This window comes from Scyliorhinus canicula, chromosome 17 (genome assembly GCF_902713615.1).
Source record: "Scyliorhinus canicula chromosome 17, sScyCan1.1, whole genome shotgun sequence".
NCBI lineage: Eukaryota > Metazoa > Chordata > Chondrichthyes > Carcharhiniformes > Scyliorhinidae > Scyliorhinus > Scyliorhinus canicula.
Window position 1 is genome coordinate 116,915,345 of NC_052162.1, and position 17,361 is coordinate 116,932,705.

Consider the following 17,361-nt stretch of genomic DNA (forward strand, 5'->3'; position numbering starts at 1 on the left):
ACCCGTTTCCATAGTTACTCAGTTTAACTCGCTGTTGACAGAATCTTTCCCATTGATTTGGTGTTCTACCTGCCAATTGCTCAGACAGTAAACGATTGCTCAGAGTGAACATTATATCCAGACACTCAGAACAATGATCGTGACAACGTGGATTATATATTGTTGGGCAAATGGTAAAATACACGGAGCAGTTCGTTCTGTTTCTGTCGCAAAGATTGATGAAGTGACTACTGTAGAAATTGAAGAAATTATCCCCGGTGGAGATCAGGCACAACGCGTCAACGGTCAAAATACCTCAGCTGCTGTTGTGTCTGCAGAGGAGATCGAAGTTGGAACCGAACAGCCAGAAGAGGAGCTGAACCTCCAGGCCCTTGTGTCAGAGATCAAAGGTCAGCTATTGTGGAGGAGGCTGATCCTGGTACCGAGTGGCCAGAATGACCAGCAGGATCTGGGAGTTTCCCTGGAGATCAGCGAAGGTGTGAGAGACTGTCAGATGATCGAGTGGACAAGCAGCTCACCTGAACCAATGGTTGAATCTCTTACTCCAGCTGTTAATCTTGATGACATTGAATGCCACATTGAACTGCAGGAAAATAGCGTCAATGGCAGTAGTGATGTGGAAGACAGATCTGCCGGTGAGGTCTCCTCTGTTGCCATCGGTCATCATCCAGAGGACCAAGCCTCACTGCTCAGCAACACTGAGGGAGACACTGTGGACAATACCCAAGCTGGAGCCGTTGCAAATTTCATAGATGATGACGAAATGGACAGTATTGATCTGGAATCCTCGTCGGACACTGGGAGCTTCAGGTCGACCAGATTTTTATTTGTGCAATTCCCAAGCAACAGTGAGAATGACTCACTGCTGAGCAACATTGAGGGAGCCGTAATGGACAATACCACAGCGAGAGGAATGGACGATAACATCGACCTGGAATTGCTGTTGGACTCAGCGACCTACAATTTCACCGGACATTTACGCTTGCAGTTGCCGAGTGACACTGAGAGTGAGCAGTGTACTCGGAAACCATCACTGACACCTTCTGTTGAGAGAATGCAGTTTTGGTTGGCTGGCAAATCAGCTCAAGTGAAGAAAGGACTGGAAAAAAGTCAAGTCGCTTCAGACACCAGGAACATCGTTGAACGCTCGGCAGTTCGCGTCAGACGTTGGAAGGCCGAAGTTGAAGAGAAGAAGCCGCCGTCGTCTGGGAAGAGGACCAAAGAATTAAACTCGTCAGAAGCCCAGACTGGAACGGGGGAAAAGCCCAACAGGGAAGTGAATTTTAACTTTTAATATTATTGTATTTGTAGAGAATATATTGAAATATTGAACATTGAGAATAGTAATCGGTCGTGTTGTTTTGGCTTTGGCGAGTTTCTCCCCAGTCTTGCCCACATGTCGAATTTGCTGCAGACGGTGCCGATCAGTGCTGGTCCACACAAACGTGGACCAGCGGAATGGCACCCGGGGGGGGGGGGGGGGGGGGGGGGGGGGGGGGGGGGGGGGGGGGGGGGGGGGGGGGGGGGGGGGGCACCGGAGACCCCTGGGAGGTCAGGTAAGTACAGGTGAATCCCTGGCCCTCCCCTGGGGCGCGGGCACATTAGCACTGTCCAGCTGGCACCTTGGCACTGCCACCCTGCAGAAGCAGTTAAAGGGTGCCCCGAGTGTGAGAGTGGCACTGCCAAGGGTCAGGGAGCGAGGGGCCATGCCAATGAAATGAGGGTGGAGGGCAGTTTGAAGGGTGGAGGAGTGCAGGGCGGCTACATAGGGACTGATGGGTGGGGGTCACGAAAGGGAAGAGATGTTGTAAGGGGGCTTGGGGGGACCTAAGCAGGGGAGACCCCCAACACCCCAGAGTGGGGTGTTTTCACTTGGGGGGATTTGGGGTACTGTCCATGTGTGTGGGAGTTGACATTTCCCATGAGTGGGGGGTGTGGAGGACCCACAGCTCTCTGAGAGATCAGGGCACCCCTTTAAAATGGCAGCCCGATCTCGGAGTTCAGCTCCCCAGTACTAAAAACATTCTGCACAGGATTCTCCGTCCGCCAGCCAGCCAATGGGGTTTCCCAGTGTGGGCAACCCCACGCCGTCGGGAACTGCCCGGGCACTGCAGCGCTTCCAGCGTAACGGAGAATCCTTGCAACGGAGAATCCCACCCCCTAAGGGCAGGACTCTCTGGCTACGCCTGCCTGGCGACTGGAGCATAGAAAATAGAGGCAGGAGGAGGCCATTCAGCCCTTCGAGCCTGCTCCACCATTTATTATGATCATGGCTCATCATCAAGTTCAATACTCTGATCCCGCCTTCCCCATATCCCTTTAGTCCCAAGAGCTGTATCTAATTCCTCTTGAAATTACACAACTACCTTTTGGCCTCAACTAATTTTTGTGGCAGCGAATTCCACAGATTCACCGCTCTCTGGGTGAAGAAATTTCTCCTCACCTCAGTCCTAAAAGGTTTACCACTTATCCTAAAACTCTGACCCCGAGTTCTGGACTCGCCCACCATTGGGAACATTCTTTCTGAATCTACCCTGTCTAATCCTGTTAGAATTCTGTAATTTCTATGGGATCCTCTCTCACTCTTTTAAACGCCAATCAATTTAATCCTAACCGATTTAGTCTCTCCTCAGATGACCGTCCCGCCATCCCTGGATTCGGCCTGGTAAATCTTCGCCGCACTCTCCACAGCAAGAACATCTTTCCTCAGATAAGGACACCAAAACTGCTCACAATATTCCAGGTGTGGCCTCAGCAATGCCCTATACAACTGCAGCAAAACATCTCTATTCCAATACTTCAATCCTCTCGCTATGAAGGCCCACATACTACCGCATATACTCGCGTATCCTGCGATCTCGCGTATCATGCGACCCCTAAATTTTCGTCCCCAAAACATGATTTTATCATATATCTTATGTATCACGCGAGTCATTTTTTTGAGATACCAGATGACACTAGGCTAGGCTTTCCGCCGTAAACAACTGAATTAGAAACACCTGTTTTGCTGTTTCTAATCACGATAATAAACAGTTACCTAACAGGTAACAAGTACCATAACACATAACAACGATCGAATACATTCTACCCTTAGCCACTATGGAGAAAAGATCTGCGAAGAAATATACTGCCAAATTGAAGCTGCAAGTTGTTGCCGAAGCGGAACAAAGCAACAACATTAAAGCTGCAAAGCTGTTTGGTGTCGGAGAAAGTTGTGTCCGAAACTGGAGAAAACAAAAGAAAAATTGAAGGAAACTCCTTCCTATAAATGCGCAAATCGCGGGTCAAAATGTCATTGGCCGCAGTTAGAAGATAAAGTATCAAAGTGGGTGTCCGAAAATCGAGAAAATGGTTATATTATAACATGATCTAAAATAAAACTTTATGCTTTACGAGAAGCAAGAAAAATGGGCATTCGTGTGTTTACTGCAAGTCCCGGATGGTGCACGCGGTTCATGAAAAGACATGACTTTGTGTTAAGAAGAAAAACAAAAATTGCACAGAAACTCCCAAAAGAATTAGAAGAAAAAGTGACTAGTTTTCAAACATTTGTTATCAAACATCGCAAAGCTAACAGCTATAAGTTATCGTGCATTGGAAACATGGATGAGACACCCGTGAATTTTGATATGCCATCAAACTCAACCGTTAATAAAGTCGGCGAGAAAAGTATTTTTATCAAAACTACATCGTTCCAGCTGGCTTGACTAGCGTCATTCAGCCACTTGACGTATCCATTAATAAGCCATTTAAAGACAATATAAGAAAGAAATGGAATGACTGGATGATGGAAGGAGAGAAATCATTTACGAAGGGAGGGAATATGAAGGCTCCGGATTTGCCTCTACTGTGTTGTGGGTAAAAGAAGCATGGGCTGAGATAGATGGCGATTTGATTGTTAAAGCATTTAAAAATGTGGAATAGCAAATGCTTTGGATGGAAGTGAAGATGATGCTTTATTCGAAGATGCAGGAGAAGAGGATGAAAATATGAAGACCTGGAAGATGATCAGTATGACGACTGCCTCGATGAAGAAGAATTCCAAGCTTTATTTGATGATGACACTGATAACAATGAAAGCGAATTTGAAGGATTTTAGTTTATCTGTAATAGTTTGTTTTAATAGTGTTTTTATTTTATTAAATGTTAATTAACCTACATATGTATTCCTGTTTTATATTTCATTATGTCCAAAAATAAATATAATAGTTTCATTAACTACTGGGTACTATTTGACGTACCGTAAATGGATAATGTCTGCTTAACAGCCTAATCTTGGCCAGCACTTCACACCCGCAAATTTTGTATCTCGCGTATCATGCGACCCCCCAAATTTAGGTTACAATTTAGGTTTTCAAAAGTTGCATGATACGCGAGTATATACGGTATTTGCCTTCTTTACTGCCTTCTGTACCTGTGCGCTTACTTTCAGCGACTGATGCATGAGGACAAGAAGTTCTCGCTCAGTATCCACCTCTCACAATTTACACCCATTCAAATAATAATCTGCTTCACTATTTTTGCTGCCAAAGCTGTAAAAGGAGCATGGAGCCGAATCTGGAACTGAAAGGGGATTTAGACATGAAGGGAGGCAGACTGGTACCGAATGAGTATCTGCCTTTACCACAGAACTTGGGTGTCCAAGACATTGCTGCCTCACGGTACCGAGGACCCTGGTTCGATCCCAGCCCCGGGTCACTGTCCGTGTGGTGTTTGCACATTCTCGCAGTAACTGTGTGGGTCCCAACCCCACAACCCAAAAACAAATGTGCAGGATAGTTGGATTGGCCGTGCTAAATTGTCCCTTAATTATAAAAAAAATAATTGGCTACTCTAAATTTATTTTAAAAAGAACTTGATGTCCAGGCCAGAGTGAAAAAGGAGGTAGTCGAGACACTGATGGGTTAAACGTTGACTGTGACGTATTTGATAGGCTGAATTTACTGAAAATCGGTAAGTTACCAGAACCGGATGAGACAGATTTAAGGATACGGAGTTTATATTAACTACAAAGGAGAAGAACACAGCAGGAGAACAGCAGAGGTTACAGAGATAGGGAGGGTCACAGGTGCTGAAGGAGTTGCAGAATTCAGGAGTGTTGTAGGGGTAGACAATGTTACAGATATAGAGAGAGTCATCGGGGCTAAAATACCTTTTACACAGAGAGGGAAACCTATATGGATAGCAGGATGCAGGGGACAGAGGGAGGGCTGTGGGGATGGTAGAGTTATGCATGAAGGTCCCTCCTTCTCAATGTTGCCCCTCACCTGAGGTATGGTGATCCTCAGGTTAAATCACCACAAGTTAGCTCTCACCCTCTAAGGGGAAAGCAGCCTATGGTCATCTGCAACTATTGCAACTTACTTTACTGTAGGGGAAGGAACTATTACAGAGATAGGGAAGGTTGTTGGGGCTGTAGGATGTATGAAAGTTCAGGTGGGGTGTAACATCGATAGGAGGTTTCAAAGATAGGAAGCGTTGTGGGGATGGGAGGAAGTGACAGCGATAGAGAGTGTTGTAGGGGCTGGAGGATGTTACAGAGATAGAGAGTGTTGTAGGGATGGGAGGAAGCTACAGAGATAGAGAGCGTTGTAGGGGCTGGAGGATGTTACAGAGATAGAGAGTGTTGCAGGGGCTGGAGGATGTTACAGAGATAGAGAGTGTTGTAGGGGCTGGAGGATGTTACAGAGATAGAGAGTGTTGTAGGGGCTGGAGGATGTTACAGAGATAGAGAGTGTTGTAGGGGGCTGGAGGATGTTACAGAGATAGAGAGTGTTGTAGGGGCTGGAGGATGCCACAGAGATAGAGAGTGCTGTAGGGGCTGGAGGATGTCACAGAGATAGAGAGTGTTGTAGGGGCTGGAGGAGTCTACAGAGATAGAGAGTGTTGTAGGGGCTGGAGGATGTTACAGAGATAGAGAGAGTTGTAGGGATGGGAGGAAGCTACAGAGATAGAGAGTGTTGTAGGGGCTGGAGGATGTTACAGAGATAGAGAGTGTTGTAGGGGCTGGAGGATGTTACAGAGATAGAGAGTGTTGTAGGGGCTGGAGGATGTTACAGAGATAGAGAGTGTTGTAGGGGCTGGAGGATGTTACAGAAATAGAGAGTGTTGTAGGGGCTGGAGGATGTTACAGAGATAGAGAGTGTTGTGGGGGCTGGAGGATGTTACAGAGATAGAGAGTGTTGTAGGGGCTGGAGGATGTGACAGAGATAGAGAGTGTTGTAGGGGCTGGAGGATGTTATAGAGACAGGGAGAATTGTACAGATGAGAAGGTAACAGGCATGGGGGGGTATTAAGAGTCTCAACACAGTAACTGGGATGGAGAGAGTTTTATGGCTATTGGGATTGTCAGACAAGGGAGCACTGAGGAGATACAGCAGTGGTGAGTATTTTTAGAGGCTGGGGAAGATTACAGCACTGTGTGCATTGTGGGGGCATCGAGGATTTCACATAAAAAGAGGTTGGAGGGGTTTGAAGAGGTTCCAGGGATAAGGGACGGTTGCAGGTGCTGTAGAGTTGCAGCATCTGGGGGAGATTGCTGTGATTTGATCTGCTATCTAAGAGTTGAGCTGACGGGTGTTATGGAGGATGGAGGGGATGTAGGAACTGTAGAATATTACAACGATAAACAGGGTTATACCTCTTAATGAGGTGAGAGAAATAGGGATAGTTTTGGGATTGGAGGATGTCACAGAGATGGGAAGGGTTGTGGGAGCTGGAGGATATCAGATGTAGCCTCTGAATGACAAACTCAGATCGGAAGGGGTGAAGGTTTAGTGGATGGTAAAGAGAACTGGAGGGTTCTAGTGGGAGGGAAATGTTAGATTGATGGGGAGCGTTGCAGAGATTGGAATTGGTAACAGAGACAGGGAGAGTTAGATGGTCTGGATGTACCAAGAGAGATCGGGCGTGGGGTTCTGCGGTTCCCCAGCCGTGTGGTTCTCGGTGACGCGCCATTCGCCGGCGGTGGGATTCTTTTTGTGGAAATATTTTATTGGGGGCATTTTCAAATATATACTTAACAAAGATGAAAAACAAAAAATTACTATGGCAACAGTGAACAGCCACAACATCCTTTCACCCCCCCCCCCCCCCAACTTGGTGCCACCCCGGGGCCTCCCCCCCTTTTTTTAATAAACTTTTGATTGAGGTATTTCTTTGCCATTGTAACAGCAACAAATAAACAATGTACATAAAAAGGAAAATATTAACGTAGTGCAAATACCACCTCCCTCTCCCATAGGTCCGACAATTACTCACCCCCCTAATCTACGCTAGCCTAACTGCCCTCTTATGCTGACGATTAATTCTCCGCGAAGAAGTCGACGAACGGTTGCCACCTCCGGGTGAACCCCAGCAGAGACCCTCTCATGGTGAACTTATTTTTCTCCAGGCAGAGGAAGCCAGGCATGTCTGAAAGCCAGGTCTCCGATTTCGGGGGCTTTGAGTCCCTCCATGCCAACAATATCCGCCTCTGGGCTACCAGGGAAGCAAAGGCCAGAACATCCGCCTCTCTCTCCTCCTGGATTCCCATATCCTGTGACACCCTGAAAATCGCCACCTCTGGACTCATTGCCACCCTCGCATTTAATACCTTGGACATGACATCAGCAAACCCCTGCCGAAATCCCCTCAGCCTTGGACATGTCCAGAACATGTGGACATGGTTCACTGGTTCACTGGCTTCCCCCCCCCCCACCCATTTCAGACACCTGTCTTCTACCTCAAAGAATCTGCTCATCCGGGCCACTGTCATATCAGCCCAATGAACAACCTTAAATTGGATCAGGCCGAGCCTGGCACATGTTGTGGTTGCATTGACCCACTCAGCACGTCCGCCCAAAGGCTCTCCTCTAACTCTCCCTCCAGCTCCTCCTCCCACTTTTGCTTTGGCTCCTCGGTCTGCGTCTCCTCCAATCCCATAAGCTCTTTATATATGTCCGAGACGCTCCCCTCTCCTATCCATCCTCTGGAAACCACCCTATCCTGAATACCCTTAACAGCAGGAGTGGGAAGGTTGGTACCTGCTTCCGCAAAAAGTCCCGTACCTGCAGATATCGAAATACATTTCCCCCCTGCCAATGCAAACTTCTCCTCCAGATCCCTCATACTCGGGAAGCTTCTTTCTATGAACAAGTCCCCCATCCTCTCAATCCCCGCTCTCCGCCAAATTCGGAACCCCCCGTCCATCCTCCTTGGGGCAAAGCGGTGATTATCTCAGATTGGGGACCATATCGATGCCCCCTCTGCTTCCACATGTCTCCTCCACTGCCCCCAGACTCTCAAGGCCGCCACCACCACGGGGCTGGTGGAGTACCGTGCCGGCAGGAATGGCAGAGGCGATGTTACCAACGCCCCCAGACTTGTGCCCTTGCAAGAAGCCGCCTCCATGCGCACTCACGCCGGCTCCCCCCCACCACCCACCTCCTCACCATGGCTATATTCGGCAGCGCCAGCCCACCATCCCCGCGACTCCGCTCAAGCATTGCCCTCTTCACCACACACACACACACACACACACCACCACCCCCCACAATAACTTTACTGACCCACATAAAAAAGGACCGCGGGAGGAAGATGGGGAGGCATTGAAAAACGAATAGGAATCTTGGGAGGACCGTCTTTTTTACCGTTTAAACTCTGCCCGCCAGGGACAACGGGAGCACATCACATCTCTGGGAATCCTCCTCCATCTGATCCACCAGCCGGGCCAAATTCAATTCATGAAGCCTGTCGCAATCCCTCGCCACTTGGATACCTCGGTCCCTGAAACTGTCCCCGGCCACTCTGAACGGCAGATCCCCCAGTCGCCTCTCCTGACTTCTCACCTGGACCACAAACATCTCGCTCTTCCTCATAGTGAGCTTATACCCCCAAACCGTCCTGGATGACCTGCATCAACTGCTCCGATGGTCGCAGCGTCGCCACCCCAGGGGTCCGGTCCTCGGCCATGCTGTCTCCTGCTGCAGCTTCAACACAGCTCTTGGCTAACTTTTTATTTCTGCCTTTTCATGCACTTCTGGTTCTTTGCTCCGTACACTAATACGTGGAAACGGTGCCCAATTGCCTCAACCTTCGAATTCACCGTTTAAAACCAAAAAAAGTCCAGGGGATAGGTCCAAAGGTCCGACCGGAGCGGGAGCCACCAAATGTGCGACTTACTCCTTCATAGCTGCCACCGGAAGTCTCCCTCCATAGCCGCCACCGGAAGTCTCCCTCCATAGCCGCCACCGGAAGTCTCCCTCCATAGCCGCCATAGGAAGTCTCCCTCCATAGCCGCCATAGGAAGTCTCCCTCCATAGTCGCCACCGGAAGTCTCCTTCCATAGCCGCCACCGGAAGTCCAGGGTAGGTGAATTGGACACTCTACATTACCCCTTAATTGGAAAGAATGAATTGGGTACTCTAAATTTAAAAAATCACTCCTGTCTCTGCGTGGAATGGACCCACATTGGTCTTTGCTAATCTTTTCCTTTTCACATTCCTATAGGAGCTTTTCAAGTCAGTTTTTATGTTTCTCTCCAGTTTGCTGTCATATTCTATTTTCTCTTTTTCAGTTTCTTGGTCCTCCTTTGCTGAATTCCAAAACAAGTTCTCAATACTCAGGCTCACTACTATTTTGGCCACTTCATGAGTCTCCTCCATTGATCCAATGGAATCTTTAACATTTCTTGTTCGCCACGGTTTCATCACTTTTCCTGTTGGGTTTTTACTCCTTAAAGGAATCTATGTTTGTTGTATTTGTGTGAAATAAAAGTCGCCAAAGTCCCAGAGGACCAGAGTCTGCTTTGCCCTCTGAGAGAGAATGAGAGCTGACTGGTGGTGATTGAATCCGACGGTCACCACAACTCAAGCAAGGGGCAATGCTGAGAAGGTGAGGCCTTCATGGATAAGCTCAGCCGGTACGGGTGTTGAATCCCCTGATGTTGGAGTCGCTTTGCATCACAAACCAGCCAACTGAGCTAACTCTCCCTTGTGCAAACTCATTGGTGTTTCCGCAGGTTGGATAACATGGTGATGGCCTTCTCACACTGAGAGCAGGTGAATTGCCTCTCCCCAGTGTGAACTCGCTGGTGTGTCTGCAGCCTGGACAAATGAATGAATCCCTTCCCACACTGAGAGCAAGTGAACGGCCTCTCCCCAGTGTCAACTCTTTGGTGTTTCCGCAGGCTAGATAATTGACTGAATCCCTTCCCACACAGAGAGCAGGTGAACGGCTTCTTCCAAGTGTGATCCAACCGGTGTATCTGTCGCTGGGACAAGTGAGTGAAATCCCTTCCCACAAAGACAGTAGGTGAACAGCTATCCCCAGTGTGAACGCAGGCCAGGTGGATCACTGAATCCCTTCCCACACTGAGAGTAGGTAAACGGCTTCTCCCCAGTGTGAACTCGCTGGCGTGTCTTTAGATGGGATAATTGAGTGAATCCCTTCCCACACTGAGCAGTTGAACGGCCTCTCCCCAGTGTGAACTCGCTGGTGTGTCTGTCGGCAGGATAACACAGTGAATCCCTTCCCACACTGAGCATAGGTGAACGGCCTCTCCCCTGTGTGGACTGCATCGATGAATCTCAAGTTGAGATGGTGCATTGAAACCCTACCCACAGTCCCCACATATCCACGGTTCCTCCAATTTTGTGTCGCCTTCTGTCTCTCCAGGTCAAAAAATTAGTTGGAAGTCTCGTTCACACCGTGTCACTCCTCGCTGTGAATGGCGCAATGTTATTTCATTCGGGGGCGGCAGAAGGGGGGGGGGGGGTCTCAGTGCTTTTCAAGTCACAATGATGTTTAAAATCTTTTGAGGCTGTCAGATCGGGCAAACATTTCTCCTTCCCTTCTAGACTCAAAGGCTGATGATAGTCAGATCCCAAGGAACCTGGTGACTGTCAGATCGAGAGGTTACATTTGAGATTTCTGTCTGTAATTCCTCCTCTTCTAGTATCCTGTAAAAGGAGTTTACAAAAGGCATCACAGTCAGTACAGGATAGAAATTCAGAACAGATAATTCGAGTTTTGAGAGAACATTCTTTCCACTCTCATTTCCAATACCTAGTCTCCAATGCCTATTTCTCCCTGTCTTCAGGGAGCGGTCTTGGGAGGGGCAGAGTCTGGGAGCAGTCAGTATAAAGACCTTTCCCTCGGGAATTCACCGCCAAGTTTCCAGGGAGCGGACTGAGGGTCCGGATTTTCGGAGCTGAAGAAAGAAAACCTTTCCTTGGGAGATTCACGACCTACTCGCCAGGGAGTGGACTTGGAGCCGGAATTTTAATACCTTCCCCCGGGGATCTGCGGCCGAGTCTCCAGGCAACGGAATCGGAGCTGGAGAGCCGCCTGGTCCTCCAGCCAATCAGAGCGAATGAGGGGCGAGGCTGGAGGACTAAGACAGCCCCCTGGTCCTCCAGCCAATCAGAGTGAACAAGGGGCGGGACTGGAGAACTGAGAGCCGCCTGGTCCTCCAACCAATCAGAGTGAATGAAGGGCGGGACTGGAGGACTGAAAGCCGCCTGGTCCTCCAGCCAATCAGAGTGAATGAGGGGCGGGGTCTAACCTTATTGTGTTCCCTCCCATCCTCCACTCACTCCACAAATATTTTGGGCATTAACTTCAGGTCCTGGGAAAGAATTTCCCGAATCAGGGAGCTGACAACTAATCATCGGGGTTTGCGGCTCCACAGAGTATTTCCAAATCCTCCACCCACCTCCTTAGTTTCGCTCGGGCTCTCCGAAACGAAGTCCCATTAATCTGAATGCGCATGCTCCAAACACCGACAACCGGTGATGCGCATGTGCAGAGAAGAGCCCACCCGCCGACTTCCTGCTGAGGGATTGACCAATAGAAAGAGTGGGCCCACCGGAAGGACTCTGGTCCTTCAGCCAATCAGAGCTTTGTGTCATGCAGATTGAGCTTCACACAGATAATAGTACCTTCTCTGTCCAACATCTGTGAGTAAAACACTTTCTTTTCTCACCCTTTTCCATTTCTTTCCTCATTCTCACCTTCAAGTTGGTCACTTGCAGCAACTGAAGGGAAAGGAAGTGAATCCAGGGAGGGTTGCAGACTCTGGAAAGCTTGGCCCAGGTCTCTCTCTCTCTCTCTTCAAGACATTGACATCCTTTGCTCCCTCAGCTTGACATATTTATTGTCCTGGTTAAAAGGATGGTACCTTTAATGATTCACCGGACCCGAGAACATGAAGCTCCCTGTCTGCCACACCCAAGAACAAACCACACAACCTAGTCCCAGACAGATGTGCCCTGTTGGACCACCTTGAACTGAGTCAGCTACACCGAACACAGGGAGGAGTCGAGTTGACCCTGTACAGTCTCACTCCACACCCCCGTCCACAGAAACCAGATCCAATTCCCCCTCCCACTTCCTCCTCACCTCACCCAGTGGAGCTTGCCTTTGCAGACAGGATCTGACTGTAGATATCTGAAATCCTAACCCTCACCCACTGTCAGCAAGAGATAGAATCCTAAGCATCAGAGTGGGGCGGGGGAGCTAAAGGAAACGCCAAGATCGTCTTATGTAGGAAATCACGCATCTGAGAAATTAGAGTTCGCGAGTTGTAATTTTTTCTACCAGTTCATCAAAACCAATAAATCTGCTGCCGTTCACAAACATGTCACCAAACCTCTCCAGCCCTTCCCTCCAGGACCTCAATGGAAATCCGTAGGCACAAAGCGGTGAGTCCCACAGAGAGGGCCAAGAACAATATCTCATCCATCGTCGAGACTGAGTCCATGGCCACCACGCACCCCAACAAAACAGACCAAACAACAAGCTGTAGTCACCCGACAAACCTTCCCTATCCCCGAGCTCCCCGCCTCTCATTAAAACCACAACCAAAAGCCCGAAGAACACCCCCAAACCCTTAGCTCAACAATCCTTAACCCCAAACAGAACCAACGCACTCAGCCCATTATCTAAAACCTAGACTATGTTAATGAGCTGCCATTACCCCCACCACTTCGCTCCCATTAACTACCTTCTTCAGCTCGCAGGGCAACTCTCTCCCGGGGCATATAAAACTGAGTAACCATGACCAGCAACCCCTTCTCCCCGCCTGCACCCAACTTTAAATAAAGGAACCCCCCCCCACAAAAACAGTAAATACAAACTGGTACAAGAAACCCCAACAAGACCCCAAAACCACAATCCCTCTCCAATAACAACAAGACCCCATATATAATACAAAATATACCCAGCCTGAGCTTCCTCACAAAAGCGTCGGCATCATCCAGCACCTCAAAAGTAGTGATCTTTTGAATTAAAACTCACTCGGAGGTGTGCGGGTAAACCGCCCCAAACCGAACTCCAAGTATGTAAAGTGCAGCCTTGGCCTTGATAAATGCCGCCCTCTTTTTGGCAGCTCCGCCCCCCTGATGGGGCCTGATGGCAGGCTGGCTCTCCCATTTGTAGTTACGGTGATCATTCGCCCACCTCAGGACTCGTTCCTTATCCCGGTAACTGTGGAACCTGACGGTTATTGCCCGAGGTGGCTCTCCTGGGTGAGGTGTCTGACAGAGCGAGTGATGGGCCTGATCCACCTCGGGAGGGAACAACTGTCCCCCCTCCCCACCATCTTCCCAAACATCCTGGACGTGTATTCAGTCGGGTGCGGGCCCTCCAATCCCTCCGGCAGCCCCATAACGCGGGTTTGTCTCCTGGAACGATTCTCTAAGTCGCCTACTTTGGCAGAGATTTGTTATTATCAGCCAACAGACCATCTCAGCCTCTAAAGAGACAATCCGCTCGCTCTTCATCGAAAGAGCCGCCCCATGCCCTGCAACCCTTTACTGTTTCGTCCATTTTTGCCAATATCGATCGAATAGGGCTCTCCTCGATTGATATTGGGAGATCCTCGGAGATAGTCGGCTGTTGCTAAGATGCCCATGAGCATCTCAACTGACAACACTATAACTTTCGCTTCGCAGCAGCCGCCGCTATTTTGTTTCCAATGAGCCTGGAAAAGAATCTGAATCGGATGACGATTCTTTGCTCGCTGGCTTCTTCAAACTTGGTTTCTTGGACATTAACACAGTATGGGAGCTTTATCCCATTGACAAATTTGAAATATCCCCAAACCCCCTCAAATACCGGGTGAAAACGGCACACACGTAGCATTGTGGATAGCACAAATGCTTCACAGCTCCAGGGTCCCAGTTCGATTCCGGCTTGGTCACTGGATCACTGTGCGGAGTCTGCACGTCCTCCCCGTGTGTGCGTGGGTTTCCTCCCACAGTCCAAAGATGTGCAGGTTAGGTGGATTGGCCATGATAAATTGCCATTGGTGTCCAAAATTGCCCTTAGTGTTGGGTGGGGTTACTGGGTTATGGGGGTAGGGTGGAGGTGTTGACCTTGGGTATGGTGCTCTTTCCAAGAGCTGGTGCAGACTCGATGGGCTGAATGGCCTCCATCTGAACTGTAAATTCTATGAAACTATGAAAACAAAGTCCCCGAATGAGAGCTGCCTCATATGCGGCCGCTCCTGACATGTCGCAACCGGAGACCCTGTCTGTTCTGAATTTCTGTCCTGCACTGACACTTTGTCTTTTGTAAATTGTTTTTACAGGATATTAGAAAAGGACTTACAGACAGAAATCTCAAACTAAACGTCTCGATCAGACTGAGTCACTTGATTCATCAGGGCCTGAACATCATCGGACTTTGAATCTAGAAGGAGAAATGTTTGCCTCGTCTGTCAGCTTGCGAAGATTTTAAACATCAGTGTGACTGGAAAAGCACCGAGACACACACACCCGAGTGAGAGTGTTCCAGAGCACTGACTGTGGAAAGAGCTTTAACCAGTTACACAGCCTGAAAAAACATCACACCATTCACAGCAGGAATAGACTGTTCTGTGTGTGAGCAAGGCGTGAACTGATTGTCCGACCTGGAGAGACATAAGGAGACCCAAAATATGGAGAAACGATGGGAATGTGGGGACTGTGGGAAGGGATTCAGAGTCCCATCTGCACTGGAGATTCATCGCCGCAGTCACACTGGGGAGAGACCATTCACCTGCTCTCGTGTGAGAAGGGATTCACTCAGTATTCTGACCTGCAGACACACCAGCGAGTTCACACCGGGGAGAGGCCGTTCACCTGCTCTCAGTGTGAGAAGGGATTCAGTCAGTTATCCAGTTTGCGGACACATCAGCGAGTTCACACTGGAGAGAGACCGTTCAACTGCTCTCGGTGTGGGAAGGGATTCATTCAGTTGATCAGCCTGCAGATACATGAGCGAGTTCATACTGGTGAGTGGCCGTTCACCTGCTCTCAGTGTGGGAAGGGATTCATTTCCTCAACCAACCTGCAGATACACCAGCGAGTTCACACTGGGGAGAGGCCGTTTACCTGCTCTCAGTGTGGGAAGGGATTCATTTCCTCATCCAACCTGCAGATACACCAGCGAGTTCACACTGGGGAAAGGCCGTTTACCTGCTCTCCATGTGGGAAGGGATTCACTCAGTTATCCCACCTGCAGATACACCAGCGAGTTCACACAGGGGAAAAACCGTTCACCTGCTCTCAGTGTGAGAAGGGATTCACTCAGTTGATCAGCCTGCAGATACACCAGCGAACTCACAGTGGGGAGAGGTCGTTCACCTGCTCTCAGTGTGGGAAGGGATTCACTCGGTTAGACAACCTGCAGTCGCACCAGCGGGTTCACACTGGGGAGAGGCCGTTCACCTGCTCAGTGTGGGAAGAGATTCACTCGCTTATCCCACCTGCAGAGACACCAGCGAGTTCACACTGGGGAGAAGCCATTCACTTGCTCTCAGTGTGGGAAGACATTCACTCATATGTCCAGCCTGCAGACACACCAGCGAGTTCACACTGGGGAGAGGCCATTCACCTGTTCTCAGTGTGGGAATAGATTCACTTTGTTATCCAACCTGCGGGCACACCGTCGGGTTCACACTGGGGAGAGGCCATTCGCCTGCTCTCAGTGTGAAAAGGGATTCACTCGGTTATCCAACCTACAGAGACACCAGCGAGTTCACACTGGGGAGAAGCCATTCACCTGCTCTCCATGTGGGAAGGGATTCACTCAGTTATCCCATTTGCAGGCATATCAGCGAGTTCACATTGGGGAGAGTTTGTTCACCTGTTGTGAATGTGGGAAGGGATTCCGTGATTCATCGCACCTGCTGAGGCACGAACAAGTTCACAAGTGATTACAGGGGGTTGGATTTTGCTGTTAGTGTTTTATGTTCTGTATTACATCCAGGACTGCATTTTGGTCATTCTGACAGTTGGTCAATGGGGATGGTTGAGGAGATTCTTCTGCTGGACTGGCCGGTGTCACGACTTTGACTCCAGTGGGCTGACGTTCTTTGAGCCTTGTTGTGAATACCTGGTTTCACATTTCACAAGGATCAGAAGATTGAAAGTTGGTTTGGAAGTTGGAAGATGTTCCTTCCCATTTCTGTTTGGATCCCTCTAAAGCATGCCACCTGCATGGAGATGGGCAATGGAGGGTACATGGTTCTTTTGTTTAATTATCTCTGTGTTCTTGCAGACAGAAAATTATCAAGGTATAGGGCAGTTATCTGACATGGGACTGAGAAACAACATTAAATGGTGTGATGGGAGATGGGCAATAAGCTAATATTCTGGGATTGGTTAGCTCAGATTGGCTGGATGCTGGTTTATGATACTGAGCGACACCACAGCGTGGGTTCACCTGCCGTACCGGCTGAGGTCATCACGTGAAGGCCCTGCCCCCTCAACATTGCCCCTCGAGTGAGGTGTGGTGACCGTCAGATTAAATCAGCACCAGTCAGCTCTCTCTCTCTCACGCAAAGGGGAATGCTCTGATGGAATTCTGACAATGTACCAGTCAGTAACAAGGTTAAGATACGGGAGTTATGTATACACAGACCCAAGGACGTCCGATGAGGTGGATCTGGGAAGACATCATGAGTTCAGTGACTAACCCCCTAGCTGTCCATGAGCTGATCACGCAGTTCCCTGCTGCCCAGTAACCACTTTCATTGGATCTACCATCAATATGTGTCATCTATAATCATTGTGATTGGATCGTGTCCGGCTTAGTTGGGCTGACTAACTATTTGAAATTGTATAAATGATGATGATTCCTTTGTTCAGTGGAGATGTATCTGCTTTTACCCAGAGGGCTTACTCCCCCGCCGGTGTTACACAATAAACCATTTGATGTTTGAAGCAGATCTGAATGTCGAGGGATTCTTTTGGATTCTTTCCCGCTCATCAGGAGCATAACCTACTTTTGTATTCAATTCCCCACAATAAACAATAACATTCTATTAGCTTTCCTAATTACTTGCTGTACCTGTATACTAGCCTTTGTGATTCATGCTCTTGGACACCCAGATCC

General features: G+C 49.0%; 1 protein-coding gene and 1 pseudogene across 2 annotated transcripts in view; both read left to right on the forward strand.

Annotated features, from left to right (window-relative positions):
* Nucleotides 1-17,361, forward strand: part of LOC119951358 (zinc finger protein 229-like) — a 394,086-nt gene that overhangs the window by 357,764 nt on the left and 18,961 nt on the right. The window lies entirely within an intron of this gene.
* LOC119951360 lies at nucleotides 14,723-16,180 on the forward strand (annotated as a pseudogene).